This window comes from Syngnathoides biaculeatus, chromosome 1 (genome assembly GCF_019802595.1).
Source record: "Syngnathoides biaculeatus isolate LvHL_M chromosome 1, ASM1980259v1, whole genome shotgun sequence".
NCBI classification, from domain to species: domain Eukaryota; kingdom Metazoa; phylum Chordata; class Actinopteri; order Syngnathiformes; family Syngnathidae; genus Syngnathoides; species Syngnathoides biaculeatus.
Window position 1 is genome coordinate 458,786 of NC_084640.1, and position 19,502 is coordinate 478,287.

Here is a 19,502-nt window from a genome sequence, read left to right on the forward strand (position 1 = left end):
TGCCTTTCTTTCTCTCAGCTTACGACATATGACATGTTGTAAGATGTGAACACACGACGATATTTTAGGATGCAGCACATAGTTTGCTTTATTTCTATTCTATCAGCCAACATAGGCTTGTCCTCTCCATTTTACTCTGTATTTATGAAGCTGGTTATCAGATCTGAGACAGCCTTCTTATCATATTGCATGTCTCCAGGGTGTGAGTGGGTACGCTTCAACTTTCTCAAACTAAATGATTGAAACGGAACAGAAACTTTTGGTACTCAAGACTCGATGCCCGCCGAATGAACCCCAAACGCTCAGATCCCATTTCTGCAGTGTGTTGAGATGTGGCAAGGGGGAGGAGTGGTAGGTTGGGAGATGTGCAGCAGGGGGAGAAAGAGGAGGAGGGTGCCATGCTCACTTGTCTTGGAGATAAGAAATAAGCTCATATAGCTCAAAGTCTCACTGGATGTGCTTTCAATAATGTGCATAAGCACATATAAATATATTAAAGACAAGGCAAGGCGAGACATTTATTAAAAAGGGAAGCTGGCACATTTCACCGTGTACTGGATGGCAACCTGAGGGGTCATGAATGCAACAGTGATTTATGGTTTTTGTTTTTTTTTTCAAAAATGTTTGTCTGCATTCAGTATGATTCTTTAAGACGACATCTGCGAGCTGTCATGCATTTCGTGTGCAGGCAGGGAGAAGTGCCAGATGTTCCCCCTCCATCCATACTGTCTGACTTGAATGCTAGCTATCCCTCCCCTCCCTCTCTTTTCTTCTCGCACTCCGATTGTCACGTCATGGCCCCAAAGCTTCTGTTAAATGAATGCCTGATATTCACGCCAAACATATCAAAGTCAAATAAGTTGAACATATCCTGTCACTCCAGGTTATTCATTTTTTTTTTTTTGGCATCCCTTACCTTAGGCATCTCACTTCCACCTCTTCATACATATTTCACATTTTCTGTCCTGTCTTCCTATAGGCTCTTATAGTAGCATATATTATTCATGAACTGCATATTGTTTTTGGAGGATGCAGAATACATGTTTTCCCTCCACTATTACCTACAGCAAGCAATACTCTCTCCACTTCGACGCGTCATCTACAATTTAGTGGGGCTAAACCTCAGGCTCCCTGTAAATGGCGGCATCAATAATGTATTGTCATTCCGTTGATATTTGATCTTAGATGCAGATGCTGTGACAGTTTTGGGGTAAGGAGTGCTTGCATGACAGAGGATGTGACTCTGGTTTGATCTCATTCTACTGATACCGGGACCGCAGCACCTTCCTCATCTACTCCAGGTATTTGTGCAGTGAACCGCACAACTGAGCTCGAGCAGCTATTTAGTACAACAGCTTGGGGTTTGAGAGGAACCCATTATTCACACAAATGTTTTAGAGCAGATCTTAGACATTGCGACTCTTTTTGTTAAGTACGAATGATAAAGCTGTATTGTGATATGTCGCTTCAGATATGTCGCTTCAGATTTGTACACGTTGAACAGATGTTAAGCAATGCCGATATTCTGTTGGGCCTGCCGCACACCGAGCGACGGGGCTGTTAGCTGTTGACCCTAGGACATGTGCCCAACTTGCATCAAATGAAAAAACAGTGACCACAGTGGTTCTTATCTGGAAAATTGACCACCAATTTTTCTGCTGTCATCTAGCATTCAGCTCACAATGCACCTGGCCCCTGACAACGTAGCTCAGAAAATGAATGGAACACACAAAACACTCCTCGGCCACGATAAGGCAGAAGGAAGAGCCAACAAATTTCCTTACATATACAAAAAAAAGGAGTTTAACATTATGATTTAACATGAATAAACTAAACTGCACTGCACGCCTGACAGCACACTGACAGCAAACTTTTTGGTACAGCCAAAACACCCAGTCATGTGATTATTTTGTCACCGACATGATAGGCGAGCAATTTTCTGTTTTCTGGAGCTGGTGGAAAAAAAAACAGCAACAAAGTCAGCACATATTGAAATGAGAAAGATTCTCGTCTAAAGGTGTCAATTTATTTTGTCATATTCTTTCCTATATTGTGACTGACAACACAAACTCAGCACTTCCTTTACTGCCACCTTCTCTGACTTTCGGGGCAATGACAGTTAAAGGAATGATTGGTTGTTTACGAAACTATACAATTTCTACCTTTTTCTGAGCTATCTCATGTTTTAGCATCGATGGCTGTCTACTCGCTTTCATAGAAACCTCAAGATATTAAATGTGTGTGAGATGTCATAAAATTTATCAACGATGATGTGATTGCTTGATTTTTCGCACGACGACAATCACATTCACAACAGGTCCCGTATAAGCTGTTCCGTCAATTTACTGGGCAATTTTTGCGATTGCATATAGTGTAAATGGCACTCATGGATGGAATAAATGCAGTGGAGTGTCTCTTTATACAGCACATGAGATTAGAAACTACCAGTCAGCATTCATTTTTGTGCCACAAAAACCTTGTGTTTCACAATGATTGCCTTCACAGGAAAAGATCATTTCTACCAGAGGTACATGACTGAATTTCTAGAAAATAAGACACATTTGATGAGTAAACGTCCTTTCTCAGCAGAATTGGGAGCCCAGAGCTTCACATGTGAGCTCTGCCAAGTTTTTGCCAGTGCTAAAAAACCTTGATAGCTTCACTCCGTACGTGTAAAAAACTAATTAACTTTCCAAGGCTATTACAAGTCTAGACTGATCAGGATTTATTGAGAGGATCGAGCTCGATGTTTACCCTTGGTTTTGTTGTTTCTTGATCAAGAAATTAATTTAACAAATTATGTAACTTCAATTGGAAATCGAACAGTCAAGCATCTTACCTTGATCTTACATTGTGCATGTTGTATGTACTTGTTTTCAATGACACGCTACGCCCAGTTGAAGTCCTTCCATAGATTTGCTTTTAAGGTTATATTTTAGCAGTAATACTTATTTTAAGAAGTCATATATTCATGGCGTTGAGTTAATTATGTGTTTTTTTTTCCAGCTTGACTTTGATTCACTTGCTACGGAACACTGCTACCTCAGATTTTATTTTTCTTCCATGTTTTAACAATCAAGCCCTTTTCTCATTGGATCCACGTGTGTGTGTGTGTGTGTGTGTGTGTGTGTGTGTGTGTGTGTGTGTGTGTTGTGTGTGTGTGTGTGTGTGTGTGTGGTGTGTGTGTGTGGTGTGTGTGTGTGTGTGAGCTAAAGGCCTGTCTGCGCCCCAGACACATGAGAAGCCAATTTCATTAGGATAGTTGGTTCCCAAGAGGGAGACATGTGAATAATTACCAATTAGACTGTTGTCAAGAGCCAGGGCGGTGTAACGCTGTGGCAGCCACAGAAAGTTCGTGTGTGCGTGCACTTGCCCACGCACTTGTTTGACATGAGCAAAATGTGAGGCTGAGCAGTCTGTTGTGTGGTTGTTAAATACCGAACAACATTAGGCCAAAACTTTTTGGGGAATGTTTGGATTTGAAACTTGTAGAGCTTTGCTCTTTATAGGTTAGGAAAGGTGTGGGTGATAAAGAGGTTCATCATGATTAGTTCACTGGACTAGATAGATGTTAGCCTGTGTCTAAAACTGGTGATTGGGGGGTGGTGGTGGCGGCAATGCGGATTTTGTACCAGACCTGGAACAGTGGGTCTTGGAAGATGCATGGGAATTACCCCCACTAGTCCACGCTTTGTTGATGAGGAAATGCCGGTTCGACCATTTCCTTCGGGCAATTTTATCACTGGTGGTCGTTGAGTTTGGGCTTCATACCCCTGATACAAACTGTTAGGTTTTTGTTGGACCAGTGTCAAAGTATGGTCCGCATTGCTGGCAGTAAGTAGTTTCCAATGAGTGCTGGACTCTGCCAAGACTGCCCTTTGGAACAGATTCTTTTCATATCCTTCATTGACAGAATTTCGTGGCATTTGATGGCGTCTGGTTTGGTGGCATCAATATTATTTTATATTATTATGTTATTTTGCAGATGGTGTGGAAGGAGTGTAGCTGGACAGCTTTGAATGGTGGTGTGGAAGACAAATGGTGGTGGACCAAACAATGAAGAAAACGGGCAGAGGAGAGACCCATGTGGTGCACCTTTTTGAGAAGAGATGAGACAGACAAGACAGTAAGTATTTTGCTTCATGTTTTAGAATGCAAATTATAGTCTTTTGACAGGCTACAGTGAAATTGGGAACATTTTATGGCAAAATAAGTATTTTATAAAAATTAATTTTAAGAAACAATGTGTAAATTGTGTACATACTGTTGTATTTGTGTGTTGGATGTGTTTCTTTAAGGGATATGGCCAAGTGAGTAATGCCAAGATTTTGGGTCGGATTGGACTGTCAATCTGTGTGTGAGTAGCTGAGCGCAAGTTGAGGTCAACAGCAGGTCCTAGTGAATTTTTCGTCATTCTGTATTTGTGTGCTCGACTGTTTGTGCCATTCAATAAACAGCTGAAAGAGCTGACAGAGCATTGTCAGGGCTAAATAAATTACCTCCAATCATTGTACATTTGCTCCACTCTCCCCTCGGGGTTGTGTCCCACACTTTGTGAAGCTATGCTTCAGTCACTTTCTTGGATGACTTTTGTCAGCTAAATAGAATTTTTTTTTTTCTTTGACATAAAATGCCTTACTTCTCTCGTTTACTTTCTACATTTTCCAAGTGATTAGTGTCATACTTACAATGAAAGAAATAATGACATCCCATCAAAAAAGCTGTGTCTGTTCAGATCAAGTGTAGTCTATGACCTTGATTTTCATGTAATTTAAAAGCCTTATTTGAAAGCTTTGGCTGTGTTCGAACTCGCCATAATTAACAACCAACCTTGCTCAATAAACACACACCTCTCTGAATGGTCTTTTGTTTTTTATGGCCTGCTAAAGAACATCCCACTGAGTGTTATGTTTTACTTGAAGTATCAGCACAACTCTTAATTTGCAAAGCCATTCATTGCACTCTAGGAAAGCTCATTCTACTCTGCTTATTTTGTTCACGTTTTCTCCTGCTGGATTATTTACTAGTTTATGTAATATTCCATTGCAATTACATTTCATTATTAAGCACATTGTAAAGATTTTAAATTAGTGCTGTTTTACCAAATCACATTCAATTTGAAGGCATTTCAGGAATCTACTTTTCTTGTAATGTGAATCATATTTCAGTGATAATCACTAAAACAATCTCTACGAGCAGGATATTGTCCCCTTGGCAAGTATTTGAAAACTGTTCCGTTGATGATTTATGACAGATAAATTAAAAGGAAATGGCAGACTTAAGGCTTCCTTGTTAGATGGAGTTTGGTGACAAAGGGAAGCATATTCTTTATTATAGTGGGTCTTTGATTCTTCCAGGAGTAAACCTTTGGGAAAATACTGTAGAGGCTGGGAAGCAATGTACAGTACAGGTCAAACTCACTCGGTCCTCCTCACCCCCTCCTCACACTTTTTCATTCCATGGCAGGGTGAGATTGAATGGGATGATACAAAAACAGGCAACACACTTTAGTGATGGGTTGCACTGTCAGCGCTTGCTTCCCCATTTTTTTTTCCTACCACCTGAGCCACTTACTTTGTGTTTGTTCACATTTGCTTGATCTGGCCATTCTTTCACCTGCACTTTTTGATTGTTTTTGTTTGAGCTATCCGAGTCGCTGCATGTCTCATGGCATGGCTTTGCTGAACCATCTTCTTTGGTTCTAGCGACTGGCTTGGAAGATGAGGAATTTTTCAGAGGCAGTATGCATGTAAATAGAATAGTTTGTGTTAAAATACAGTCATTTTTTCCCTAAAAATAATCTTCACTCTATATTAAGACAAGCATAACCTAATTAGTGTACACTGCATCTGAATAAAATTGTCGCATAGCATTGATTCTTAAAGTTGGGTACAAGTAACATGAGTGGTATTCTGCCTACCCCGAGTGGTATCCAAAAGAATCACTAAATTAGATACAAAATGTCCATTTTAAATGTGAAATACAATCAATCATATCAATGTTGAACCTTACACATAGTAAATTCAGTATAGCAGATACAGTATTTTTTGATATTTACTGATTGTTCCAACATATTTATTGGAAGAACATTTTTGTTTCACTTTTAAATCCAATTCACTAATCTTTAAATTTCCCAGTTTCTAACAGTGTAAAAGGTTAAACTTTGTGGGGTAAACTTTCTTAAATCTATGAATATACTTTTTAAAAATGGAACTTTACATTTCACAAACACTTAGGCCTACTATACGTTCCTTTATTTTAATAATTTTTGATATGGAGGTACTCAAAAAGTTAAGTACTTTTTTAGGTGGTACTTGGTGTAAAATGTTTGAGAAGGATTGTTATGATACTTTATTTAGTTACAAGTGAATATGAAATTCCATGTCTCCCATTACCAAATATATTCATTTACTTTTGACCATAAGCAAACAAATAAACTAACATTGTGTGGGGCAGGTGGTACCATGATTGTGTACTGCATGAGACAAGATAATTCCATCACGGCAAGAAATACATTATGTAGGAAAAATGTCTATAATAATTCATCCTTTATTTATTTTTTTTAATCACAGATATTTTTTGTCAAAATAACTGGGTTCAGTTTTAAATTGTGAAAAATAATGCATGGATGTCCCTTTTATGACTTAAAGATGCACAAATAGTCATTTGGTTCCTATTATGGTAAGCTAAGCAAATTATTACAAATCATAATGTCCTTTTAAATTAAGGAGACACAAATGTGTACATGTCTAAGAGAGCTACACGCACACACCGAGCGAGATCAGTTTTTTTCCTGTTGGCTGTGTGTGTGTCAGCCCTGTCAGGAAATGAACTCATCTCGCAGCCTCACGCAACCGGCTGCTGCTGTTCTCTGCTTCTCCAGCTTCTCCCTCACCCATCTTCACTCTTTCTCTCCACAGCCACGACATGTCCATCAACCACAAACACAGGAAAAGACACACACCCACGTGCACACACACACACGTACACACACACGCACTCTCGCACACAGTCAAACCCAGTTTAAATTCATACTTATAAATACAATGCATGTCACCAACTCTGCTGAGACCATTGTTTTTATCTTCCAAATTAAACATAGAAAGACACTAAATCCGGGTGAACTTCCATGCAAAGTGGTTCTTGAATCCTCATCAGGAGATTTGCACAGTGATTCGAGGCAGATTGTAGATTAACGTTTCCAAGATTAGATCAATGGGTGAGAGTGATTTACTTAAATACAAACCCCGTCGTGACTTGTTACTAGGACACACTGGACTGCCACTGACCTAGTCCACTTGTTGTATGACTGCATTGCTCTCATTCCCTAATCTGTATGTACTGTTGATATCTGATTGTGGTTAAGGTTTCAAAAGATAACATCAGATTAGAAAAATGGATTTAATAAAAATGATGTTTTTTTTTTTTTTCAAGCTAAGACATCAACACAAAAGATATGTTGTATGTGGTTGGTATAGTATGGCTGAAAAAATAAAGTCCCTCTAGGGGGATTATGTGCTGTCCCTATGGACGCAAACAAACACAAAAAAGCAATCGTGGAGCCCCAGTCATTCCAAACAACTTTGTGAAGGGAAAAAAAGCCTGCAGTCCTGTGAGTGATCAGCAAATAGGTCCCACAGGACTTTAGTAGATGCGATGAAAAGCTTCTCAAACAACAAAGACAACAAACAGCACATGCTTCCCTCCTTACTGCTGACAGTTTGAGATGAAGTGTCTTGACTTGTTTAATCCGCTCTGAAAGAGACGCGGATCCTCACATGAGGTTTAACCGGAGACTGTGGCCGGTCTCTGCTTAGCACTGCACGTATTTGTGTCGTCGCCTTTTAAATGTTGACCCCAAGCTTCTGTGAGTTCTACCCAATTTCCTTCCACTTTCCGAAAACACACGTGTGAAGTTAATTGAAGAATCTAAATTTCCTAGAGTTGTGAATTTGAACAGTTGTTTGTTGTGCCCTGCGATTGATTGTTAACAAACAGACGCACACACCTCAGGCACAAAGTCAGCTGCGGCAGCCTCCTGCTCACACATGTCAAACTAATGAGGACAAACAGTACAATAAATGGGTGGATGTTAGTTGTGACAGTGATGACCCTATGGCTAATTAAAGTGTTCAATACATGGAGGAATGGCCCATGAGCTAAAGAAACTCAATTAATGCGCATTTGGACCATAAATGTTGTGTTTTGATGACATCAGGGAGGATGATTGCATAGTTTCATCACCCTTTCCAATTAATACATGGATGTTAATGACACAATTCAGATATTGGAGAGGAATTGTTTGACGTTGGTATATCTCTAAATTAGTTGGACTATCAGTACACTGGTTACACTGTTATGTTCACGCTGCTTGCTGTAATCCAACTACGACAACTTCTTTGACAGTAAACTGGAAAAAAAAAAAAATGGAAAAATAATGAACCCAACGACTGACCTGAAATCCTCTTTCATTTAATGATTCCTCATCTGGATTTCGGGACTGTCACTATCAATTAACTTTCATCTCATCAGTCACAGCTGGAGAGGAGCAAAAGATCTGTTGAGGGGAGTGTAGCGAAAACGTGATCGTGAAAGAGGGAGCGCCACGCTGGACTGAGTTTTCATCTTAGCTGCTACAGTGTGACGGGTGGTAACGGTGGCGCCAGTGGGGGCGGGGGTTGGGTCCACGTTATATAATTTGATTTGGATTTAGTGTTGTTTGGAAGAATGACACAAATTCTACAGGGATTAATTTGGCTTTAATTCAATCTGGCCACCCCCGCCTGAAATAGCTTTGCTACGGCCCTGCTGTGCCTCTGTGAAGGAACAGCTGCATCATTCACGGGGTACAGGGGGCACACGTGTGTGCGCATGTATCTGTGTGTGTGTTTGTTTGCGTGCGCATGCATTGGAGGATATATGATCGTATATTTGGTATTTTCCATCTGGAAGTTGAGACGGGTGGATTTCTCATTAACATTCAACATATAAATAAGCTTTGCTCTGATTGGTCCTTTGCAATATCACAATGACCAAGAAGATCATTCAATGGAGGATCTTACCATCGTCATAAAGCAGAATTCGGTCAAGCTTTGGATTGTTTGCACACTAACATGGAACGTCGTCAGAAATGACAGTTGTTGACTCACAACCTGATAGAAAATGAAAGGATATTTTGAGAGGCTTGTTCTGTGCTCCCGTTCAACCGCTTCAATATAACCGGCGCGTGGCACTGATCGCTCACGCACATTTTGGAGACAACGACGAGGTTCAATATGTAATCCACAATTACAATAATGATAAATATAGGCTAATGTATAGTAAACCACAACACATTTGCTTTTACATACAGGTACTTTTATATTAATTGACAAAACTATGTCAAAAAGACATTGGAATCAAATCCACTCATATTTTTAGTGGTTCGGTTATTAGAGTACTAGTCATATCATTACTATAATTTATTTTGTAATGTACAATATTAAGAATGCTGTTCCTTATTAAAATACACACTAGGACAATTTTCGTTGTTTTCGGGGGGAAGGCTGAAACGGATTTATGGCATTTCATTCATTTCAACGAGAACATGACTGACAGTGTAGTTGTGAACTTGCCAGATCTGTGCAGGCAGCATGGGCTCCTTTCCAACTCTGTGTCAGTTTGTAGAACTTTTTTAACTCAAGAAAAATGTTACCAAGTTTTATACCCTCTCACAGTTGAGAGGTCGTTTGAATCTTGCCTCTCGCCCACCTTTGTGGAGTTTGCATATTTTCTCTGTCTTTACTGGCACATCCCAAAAACATGCACATTACTTAATGTTACAGTCCAAATTTTCCATGCTGGAGGTGTGAATATTTACTTGTACTTTTTGCCTGCTTGATAGCAAGTCAGTATCATTTTTTTGGTTTTTATGTTGTCGTAGTTCAGTTATAAATATCTTATCATCGCTCAATGTTGACAATATTATGTTGTGCAACCTATTGAATCTATTTCATTTAAGCTTTGTCAAATTGATGCATGCACTCTGATATATTATGACTGTCCAATAAAAAAACATGTACAATATATCAACAGTTTTTTTTTTAATCCAAACAACATATTTGTTTGCCAATATCACTTTATGGTATGTTTTTTATTTGATGCCTTTTGTGTTTGTTCCAGATTAAATTTTATATTTGGAGACATGCTATTTATTGAACAGTACAGTGTATTAATCTGTTTCTCTACACTAGTAATTGATTAGAAGGAACAAAATCAATACAACATAGGCTTAAAAAAATTGAGCAGCTCACAGATCTTACTTTTGTGATTGAGAATTCTATCTTAATTGCTTAGCATATATAGTTATTTCCAATGAAGTGGAAATAATGACTTCCGAGAAAAGGCACATTGACTGACAAGCTTGTGGGGAATAGTCCATTAAAATAGACTCAAATAGCAAATCTATAATTACGTGCTTTGCACACCGTGAGATGGTCTTAGGTAAGAAAGTGAAAGTATTGGCGAAAGATACCCAAAAAAAAGTTTGCAGTTTTTTTTTTTTTAATGAAAATATTTCATTCTCACCCACGCTTGTGTGCGCAGACACACACACACCCCACACACTTGTTCCCTAGCATCATCTGCCTCATCAGTATTGCTTGGCTCTCTGCCACCAAGCAATCTACAGTTTACCCCTTGCCTCCTCCTAAAGGGAGGGTTGGCCAGTGAAATGGTTCCCGCATGTGATGTTAAAATGTTGCTCATCCTAACTACTGTGGACGCTTTCCATCTGCCTCTGTATATACATAGGACCTTTAAAAAATAACTGGCCAGTAGGAGGATGGGGATATCAATCCAGCAGTATTCGGCCACATTCCAATAACTACCCTCACCGTGAAGATTTGAGAGGTCAGGATAGATTTAAAGTTTAATCCTGGTTAGGATTTACAATCATGAAATAGCATAACAGTGATGTGAATGTCTTTGACATGGCTGCTTATGGTGGTGAAGTGATTGTGCAGTAATAATCAAAAACATGCAAAAAGAACCCAAAACATCGGCATAGTAGAGCATCTGGTTAGATCGTTGGCCTCACAGTTCTGAGGATCACGGCTCAAATCCCAGCCCCACCTGTGTGGAATTTGCATGTTCTCCCCGTGCCTGCGTGGGTTTCCTCCCACATCCCAAAAACATACATTCATTGAAGACTCTAAATTGCCCCTAGGTGTGATTGTGAGTGCGACTGTTGTTTCTCTCTATGTTCCCTGTGATTGGCTGGCGACCAGTTCAGGGTGTATCCCGCCTCCTCCCCGATGACAGCTATGATGTTATTGGTGATCTCCCCAGTTTGTATCCTAATCCTTCCCCATATCAGTTAAACTTGGCTCCAGGCCACCAGTTGACGAATGCCAGGATGGATGAATGGGTGGTCCATCTATCACAGAGGTGCAGTAAGTGATTTTGATCTGATTAGTGTCCTATGACAAGACACTGCATGAAATTTTAAGGAACCCCTAAAGTCCATTTGCTAAGTTCGAAAGTGTATACGCCGTTTGGCTAACACCATTAGATACAGCTGATAATGACCAATTACTTTTATGTACTCCTGTAAAAGCCTTTTAATATTTTCTCCAACTTCATTATTATTTTATTTTTTAAAATCAGAAATTCACATGAGAAACTAACACTAACCACACAATGTAAATTGTGTTCTTTTTAGCTCCTACTGGGCAAACTCACGTCGACAATATTTATAATCTGTAAGGCGAGGTGCTCCGGATAAAAGTCTCCGCTAAAGAGCCGATGTTATGTGGCACGATACCAGAATTCAGATTCAGCACTCCTGGCACAAATTAGGACGCTCGTTATTACTAATTAAGAGTCAAACTAACGCCTCAGGCCTCATTTACAAAGATGATTCCGTTGATGAAATTTCACCATGCTATGTTTATGCAGATTTTAACTAAAAGAATATTTAAGACTAATACTATATTGATGTAATGTAAGGGACACTTACTTTGAAGTGGTGCCCGGTGCCACCAACTAAAATGACATATCTATAATATGGCGTAATTTGAGCATGAATACACATTTCCGATAAAAGTCAACACCAGAACATTTTCTTGTCCGATTAGTCATTACGGATAGAATGTTTTGAAAGTAATTTTCCCTTCCTGATCTACTTGTGAATCAATCGGTGCTGACAAGCGTAAATGTTTGCAATTGCAATATTGTTAATAATGTTGCCTGTCAAAGGTCGGTCTTGGTACTACAACAGACAGAAGGTAATATTATAGCTATTCGACATATTGAATAGAGTATGTGATGTGTACACTAGATATATTATAAGCGCACATGTAATTTTTTCCTTAGTATGTGCATTGATTAAGATGGCAAAAATCGACACTACCTTTCCTGTTAGTTTTTCTCCCTTAACTTTGCTTCATTGTCTGGATTTGAATCCATCATGCATCAATATTTCAGCTCTACACCTGGTGTTGAGGCCAATATAATTATGATTCATAGTTATAATGGACAAAAATGTTCAAGGTTTCAAAAACTCAAGCTAGCAGGAATTTGAGCGAATGTGTCATTTGTCCAAATTTGTGGCCACGATCTGGAATGATGGAAGAGGACAGATGTTCTGTTCCTGTGCAGTGGCTCCCCAGTGTGTGAAGGTAACATTGCTATAAGGTATTTGCATTTTTACAAAGTCAGCACACTGCCTTCGCATTGTCAACACCTTTTTCCACACATGGTGTGAAATCCCACTACTCCAGGGTCAAACTAATGTACATATACAGGTAGTTACAAAATATTGGTGCGTTAGGTCAGTTGGAATACCTCAGAGGATTCATTCATTCAATCACAACCAAGTTCAACCCCCCCCCCCCAAACACACACCCCCTAATATAAATCCCTTGTCTCACTTCCTTGGTCATCCTTTTTGCTGGTGTCCTTTTGGACAATATCCAAAGATAGACTGCAGTCCAAAGACATTCAAATCAATTCAAATTAGATTTAACGACTTGATAAAGTTCCCCTTGGAGTGTCAACATTTCAAGTTTACGTGGATTAAATTTGAAGGATAGTCACTGAAACAAAGGCAGGGACTGCGTGAACGTTTGCAGTTTAAATTTGCAAGAATACAGCCTGGAAGTTACATTCATACTCAAGTGCAGTTGTATTTGAGACTTTAACAAGTATTAATTGGCCCCCTCTGAATAAATTGACTTCTTAAAGAGTTGTTTTCCCAGCTTGTTTATTGTCATGTGACCAAAGCCCACTGGAGTTTCCCTTCAATCGGCACAGCTGCACACACAATTGGACATTGGGGTGTCACAGAGGAGGCAAGTCAGGATGTTGCCAAGGGCCTCGCTCTAGTAGGGGCCCTTGGAACACAAAATTAAACAGCTAATGGGGATTAATGGTATATTTTTAATGGGTCCCAAAATCTCTTGTTTCTCATTTGTATAATCTGGAAAACGCACATTAACGTCAATATCTTCTCTCTTAGTCTAATGCTTTAATGTACTGTACTCTTGTGGTTGTGCCTCTGAGGTGCACGCAAAATCTGTGCGCATACTTCCATTAAAATTGTTATACCTGCAAAGACAGAAAATGCACTATGTCGTGTGGATCTTTGGACTGATGCCCAGTGTTAGCACTGCATGGTCAGTCAGGTAACGTACTATTACTAAAATGCAGGTGGAGTTTATTATCGCTGATTCTAGAGATGGTGAGGACATGTTATCTTTTTGGTCAAGGGGTTTCTGATGGTATTGAATGTGTGTTTTCATGCAAAAAGAGCTGGAGCCTATCCCAGCTGTCAACGGGCAGGAGGCGGGGTAGACCCTGAACTTGTTGCCAGCCTATCGCAGGGCACATCAAGACAAACAGCCGCACTCACTATCACACCTAAAGGGTCCGTCACACCGTGACGTTCTGGTCAACGTCCTCTGAACATTTCAATCATTCTATTTTTCTGCCTTCTCAAACGCGGATGACACATGTAGCGTGTGATTAACGTGTGTCTAACGCATGACTTAACGTGTGTCTAACGCACGAAAAGCGTGTAACAGCGACCAAATAAGATACCCCTAAAAACCATTAGCGTGTGCAAACGCATCATTGGGGCGTGACGAGCGATTTGTCAACGTAAGACGAGTGTGACCAATGGGTGAATAACGACAGAAAAGCGTTTTGCTGGCGTGTAATTTTTACATTGGAACCGGCACTAAAACGTTGGAAAGTTCATAGTCAGTTGTTGTCGTGAGTTAGAACAGTGAGCATCATGCCGCCGAGAAGAAAAAAAGTTAGGGCGCAGACTTCAGCAACTAGCGCTGCTAATAAGAAAGCTAAGCGTCTTTCATCACGAGCAATGTGTTTGGAGGAAAAACAACAGCAGGAGGAAGAGCACGTCCGGGAAGCCACGCACCATGTGACACCCCCTGGAGACCCTAAACACCTTGCAAACCCCAGTGAGGATGGTCAGACAAAGAGACAAAAGAAGCAGAGAAAGGATTGCAGGATCCCGGACCGGGCTTTTGAGGATAGTGTGCTGGGGTTTTTCCGCGTAAACGAACTGCTGCTTTCTGGATCTTCCATAGTAGGTGCTCTCTACTGTAGCTTAATATTAAATGGACCTAGCTTTTACAAAGCATCGGTTTATATACCCATATGCATGGAAGTTCAGGAAACGCTCGAATGATGCTCAATGGACACCAAACGACGTTCGTTTCACTTTGGTTCACACTGTGTGCGCTATGGGATTGTTCAGTGGGTGTTGACAGGTTGCCAGTGAGTCGTTCACTGCAAAGCAAACGATTAAGTAACAACCAAGTAAAGCTAGAGTTACGACTGACAAACGATAGGCAAAAGCGTGCAACGCTCGGCGAACCTTAGTAAAGCGTTCCACGGATGTTCTTGAATGTTCTGCAGCGTTTAAAATTAAACGTTGATGAACGCTGGTCTCGGTGAGAACTTTTGTGCATGTTCAAAACTTTTTTCCCGGACCGGCGTTCTCCGCCGATTCCCAGCGATCATTGACGTTCACTGCCGTGGAAACAACACTACTCTGGAGCTATTCCAGCGACCATGGGCGACTACCAACATTTCCTCAAACACTATAGGACGCTGGCCAGAACGTCAAGGTGTGACGGGGCCATAAGGGCAATTTAGTGTTGCATGTTTTTGGGATGTGGGAGGAAACCGGAGTGCCTGGAGAAAACCCACACAGGCACAGGTTGAAGATGCAAACTCCACACAGCCGGGTCTGGGATTGGACCCTGAAAGTGCCGGTCTCTCAGCACACACGTGACCTTTATGTGCTCAGATAAGTGGCGTAATTGTGTTGTTGTCATGGTTGTCTTCTGTCATCAGGATGTCAGTAAAGCCTCTCTGAGGGCAGTCCCGTCACTCCTCAGCTAGAGTCTTAGCTCTTGATGCCCGGGCTCCTCATCCTATCTCCGTGTAGCCTAAGCCCGAGCCACTTCTCACCGGACACTCATTTTGGCAGGTTGTATTTGCGATCATCCTTTTCGCTCACTGTCCCAAAGCCTGTGACCTTAAGTGAAGTTTGGGAAATAAATCGACCGTAAAATTGAGAGCTTTGCCTTCTCAGCTCACCTCCTGCTGCACCAAATGTGATTGTAGGGCTCCGGCTTCCCCCCACTGGTCAACATGACCCTGACATACATAAACTTCCACTTCACAGCACTTCAATTTACCATCAAAAATCTTTTTGGTTTACAGTTCAAAGCTCTGTGTATAATGGCTTTTGTTTAGCTTGAGGCCACAAAATCCCCAAACAAAACTTAATTCTTATAATTTTTTCCCCTTCCTTTGCAGTCTACACTGGCCTGCCACTGTAGAATGTATTTTTGTTTTGTTCATTGCCAGAAATGGTTAATGAAACTGGAGAAGAATCTTCCCATGTTTGAATTCAGACTGGAAATGTAGAAAAGGCTGACTGAACCCTGGTTGAGGGATTCAAGCTGCTGGTCTACATTATTTCTCAGATTTTTTTTTCCCATTTGGCTTGTGTATTCAGAATTCTCTACCCCCTTAGAAAGTAAATACCTGTGCTTTTAATTAAGTTTCACGCTATATGTTCAGAAAGCAATTGTTTATGAGAAGATAGGGTGAGTACGTACACTGGCTAATGCATTTTGTAATTGTGTAAGTGATTGGATTTGACAACTAGTTGCTCAATCAGCTTCCTTTTAAGAGACAAATGTGTACACCTTCACAAGAGAAAGCAAATAATTAAGGCAACTGAAATACTTGTAGGCAGCACGGTGGCGCAGCTGGAAAGCGTTGGGCTCACAGTTCTGAGGACCCGGGTTCAATCGCAGCACTCCCTTTGTGGAGTTTGCATGTTCTCTCTGTGTCTGGTTGGGTTTTCTCCAGGGCACTTGGGTTTCCTCACACATCCCAAAAACATGCAACATTAATTGGACACTCTAAATTGCACTTCGGTGTGATTGTGAGTGCGACTGTTGTCTGTCTCCATGTGCCCTGCGATTGGCTGGGAACCAGTTCAGGGGTGTACCCTGCCTCCTGTCCGTTGACAGCTGGGATAGGCTCCAGCACTCCTGCGACCTTTGTGAGGATAAGTGGCAAATAAAATGGATGGATGGATGAAATACTTGTCGCACATCGATAATTGCTTTAAACGCGACAGGACAGGGGGAAGCGAGTTTTTAGGGAGGATTTGTGTTTGGCCATGTCAAATGTGTGCGTCGGGCAAGCTACTCGGAAAATGTTGCAAGCCAAGCTTCAGGCTATTTGTGTTATCAAATAATATTACCTGGTGTCACAAGTAGGATTCTAAAATGGGATCATTTCGGTGAGGCTCAAAAAAGAGGCTATAAAGTGCGCAGGTCTGTAATTCTTGATCCTTGGGTTATTTTGAAAAAGTATGTCAAAAAGCATGATAAACATGTATAAGGTTACATTGGAACTGTTTTGAAAATTTTGGGAAAAATATATAGCATTTCTCCTTGAAATATTTAAGCATTCAAAAATGCATGTCCCCGCAATCCCTGTTGGTATCTTTCACAGAAAACACTGACATTGTAAAAAGTCAGGGAGAGTATTTATTCTTATTATTTCTTGGACCACTTGGAATGGGCTCTCTGGCTTGCGCCGCCCCCCCCCCCCCCCCCCCAGACTTCCCATTGCCGTAGGAGGGGCCCGGGAACAACCTTCCTCAATGTGCAATGTGCCTCATGGTGTGGAGTGCTGGAGCCAACCCCAGCTGTCAACAGGCAGGAGGCAGGGTACATCCTGAACCGGTTGCCAGCCAATCACAGGGCACAGAGACAAACAGCCACAATCACACCTAGAGGCGATTCAGAGTGTTCATTTAATGTTGCATGTTTTTAGGATGTGGGAGGAAACATGAGTGCCCGGATAAAACCCACTCAGGCACGAGGAGAACATGCAAACTCCAGGCAGGTCCAGGATTGAACCCGAGACCTCAGAACTGTGAGGCCAACACTTTCCAGCTGTCGCCTTCCATACATCTATAAACTTTAATTTCTAGTGCTGAGATCACTAATAATAACATATTAAGATATCAACTCACAGGTTCTAATTGGTGTTTCAACTCTATAACAAAATCCCACCACACCATTCATCAGGATCACTGCCTTACTCATTTCCCACATCCTGTCCCATCCTCCCATTTTCTGTCCTCCCTCATCTTTGCCTTATTGGTTAGTTATTACGTGTTCTCACCAGGTGTTCCCCCCAGCCACAAATAAGCACACAATTTGACTGTGGTAACATTACTTGTGACCAAATATCCAGACTAACAATTGTTCTGCTGTGATTTGGACTACTCTATATCGTAGATCTGCGATTCTACATGCTAAAAAGAATAGGTTAAAAAATAGTTTTACAAACTTCAAAACTGAAGACGATATTTTAATGAGTTCCCCATGTCACATCAATGTCTGTATGGAACATACAGTAACATACAATGTTCTATTTTTCTCTGAGACTACATCCTCCCAGCAAGAGAAAAAACAGGCTTATTTTTCAGCTTTCTCCTGAGCTTTGTAAACTGAAGTTTTGGGTTGACATTGAATTCAAACCCCTCTGTCTGTCTCTTCAATGTGCTTGTATGTGTTTTTTTTATGCTCATACTGCAGGGAGCCCTCATTACAGGTGTTTGGATAAGATAGGAAGGAAATGTGAGTGACACAACTGCAAACTGCCTTAAGAAGTGAGTTGTTTTTCCATGGTTTTTTTCTTTTTTTCTTTTTTTTAAGCTTTGGAAATGTCGGTCCCAACCATATTTTGATAATGCAGCCGCAATGCTCTCAGGTTCATGCAGAGTTCAAGCATCTTCATGTTGATTTCACCTAATCTCCCACACGTCTCCTTCACCCTGAAGATATTAGCAGCTTAAAAAAAACGTTTGTTTGGATCTTTTAATAGCTGGGTCTGGGGGACATGATTTGATAAAATAAACAGGTTCAACACTGTGTTGCCAGTAAAACAGTTTAGAAATGATGCCCTTTTTTTTCCTGGAGGTTATTATTTTGTACGTGGGTTAAGACAGGCAGTGCAACCTCAAAAATGTAATGCTTTATTGATTGAACAACTCATTATTCAGTTCAATATTTCTTTTTCAGTGAGTATCGGGAGCTGAAAAAAAAACAAGGGAACATGAAAAGATGAGACAAAACACCCCTTTATACTGTTGAAAAAATGTCATTTTTCATCCTTTTTATCCCTTTGCACTGTTCTGGGTTAGGGTCTGGGTGACATGATTTGATCAAATAAACAGGTTCAACACTGTGTTGCCAGGAAAACAGTTTAGAAATGATGCCCTTTTTTTCCTGGAGGTTATTATTTTGTACGTGGGTTAAGACAGGCAGTGCAACCTCAAAAATTTAATGCTTTACTGATTGAACAACTCATTATTCAGTCCAATATTTCTTTTTTCAGTGAGTATCGGGAGCTGAAAAAAAAACAAGGGAACATGAAAAGATGAGACAAAACACCCCTTTACACTGTTGAAAAAATTTCATTTTTCATCCTTTTTATCCCTTTGCACTGTTCTCTACCCACAGGCCCATTATAGAAAAAAATGGTAAATTTTCCATGTTTGTAATCTCAGTGTAAAAGAGCTGATATTTTGTATCCCACTGAAGTTCGAGAAAAGTTCCTCACTGCAATTTGATTGGCTGTTCGATGCAACCAGGCCACGCCCACCTGTATCCAAGCAGAAAGGGGAGTCCTCACAGAAGAAATCTGTTCCAAATGTTTCACATTTGTACAAAAGAAAAATAACCACGTTTGTTAGGGTTGTGATTTGAGTTTAAGGGATTAAATGTTGGTGGGATTCATAATAATGCCACCATACTAAAGTCAGATACTACCAGGACCGCCTGTATGCATGGCGTGCGTTAGCTGATAAGACACATAGAGCCTGATTTACTAAAGATTTCTATGTGCAAAAACCAGACATGAAAAAGCATATCTCTTAAATTGCTGCACCCAGGATT

General features: G+C 40.6%; 1 long non-coding RNA gene across 1 annotated transcript in view; it reads left to right on the top strand.

Moving 5' to 3' along the window:
* The window catches only part of LOC133497867 (uncharacterized), a 132,891-nt gene extending 128,053 nt beyond the window's left edge, over positions 1–4,838 (top strand). Inside the window, exons 5-6 of the long non-coding RNA XR_009794133.1 lie at positions 3,986–4,126; positions 4,299–4,838. This is a non-coding gene — a long non-coding RNA (uncharacterized LOC133497867). The remainder of the gene's footprint in view (positions 1–3,985; positions 4,127–4,298) is intronic.
* The last annotated feature ends 14,664 nt before the right edge of the window (positions 4,839–19,502 follow it).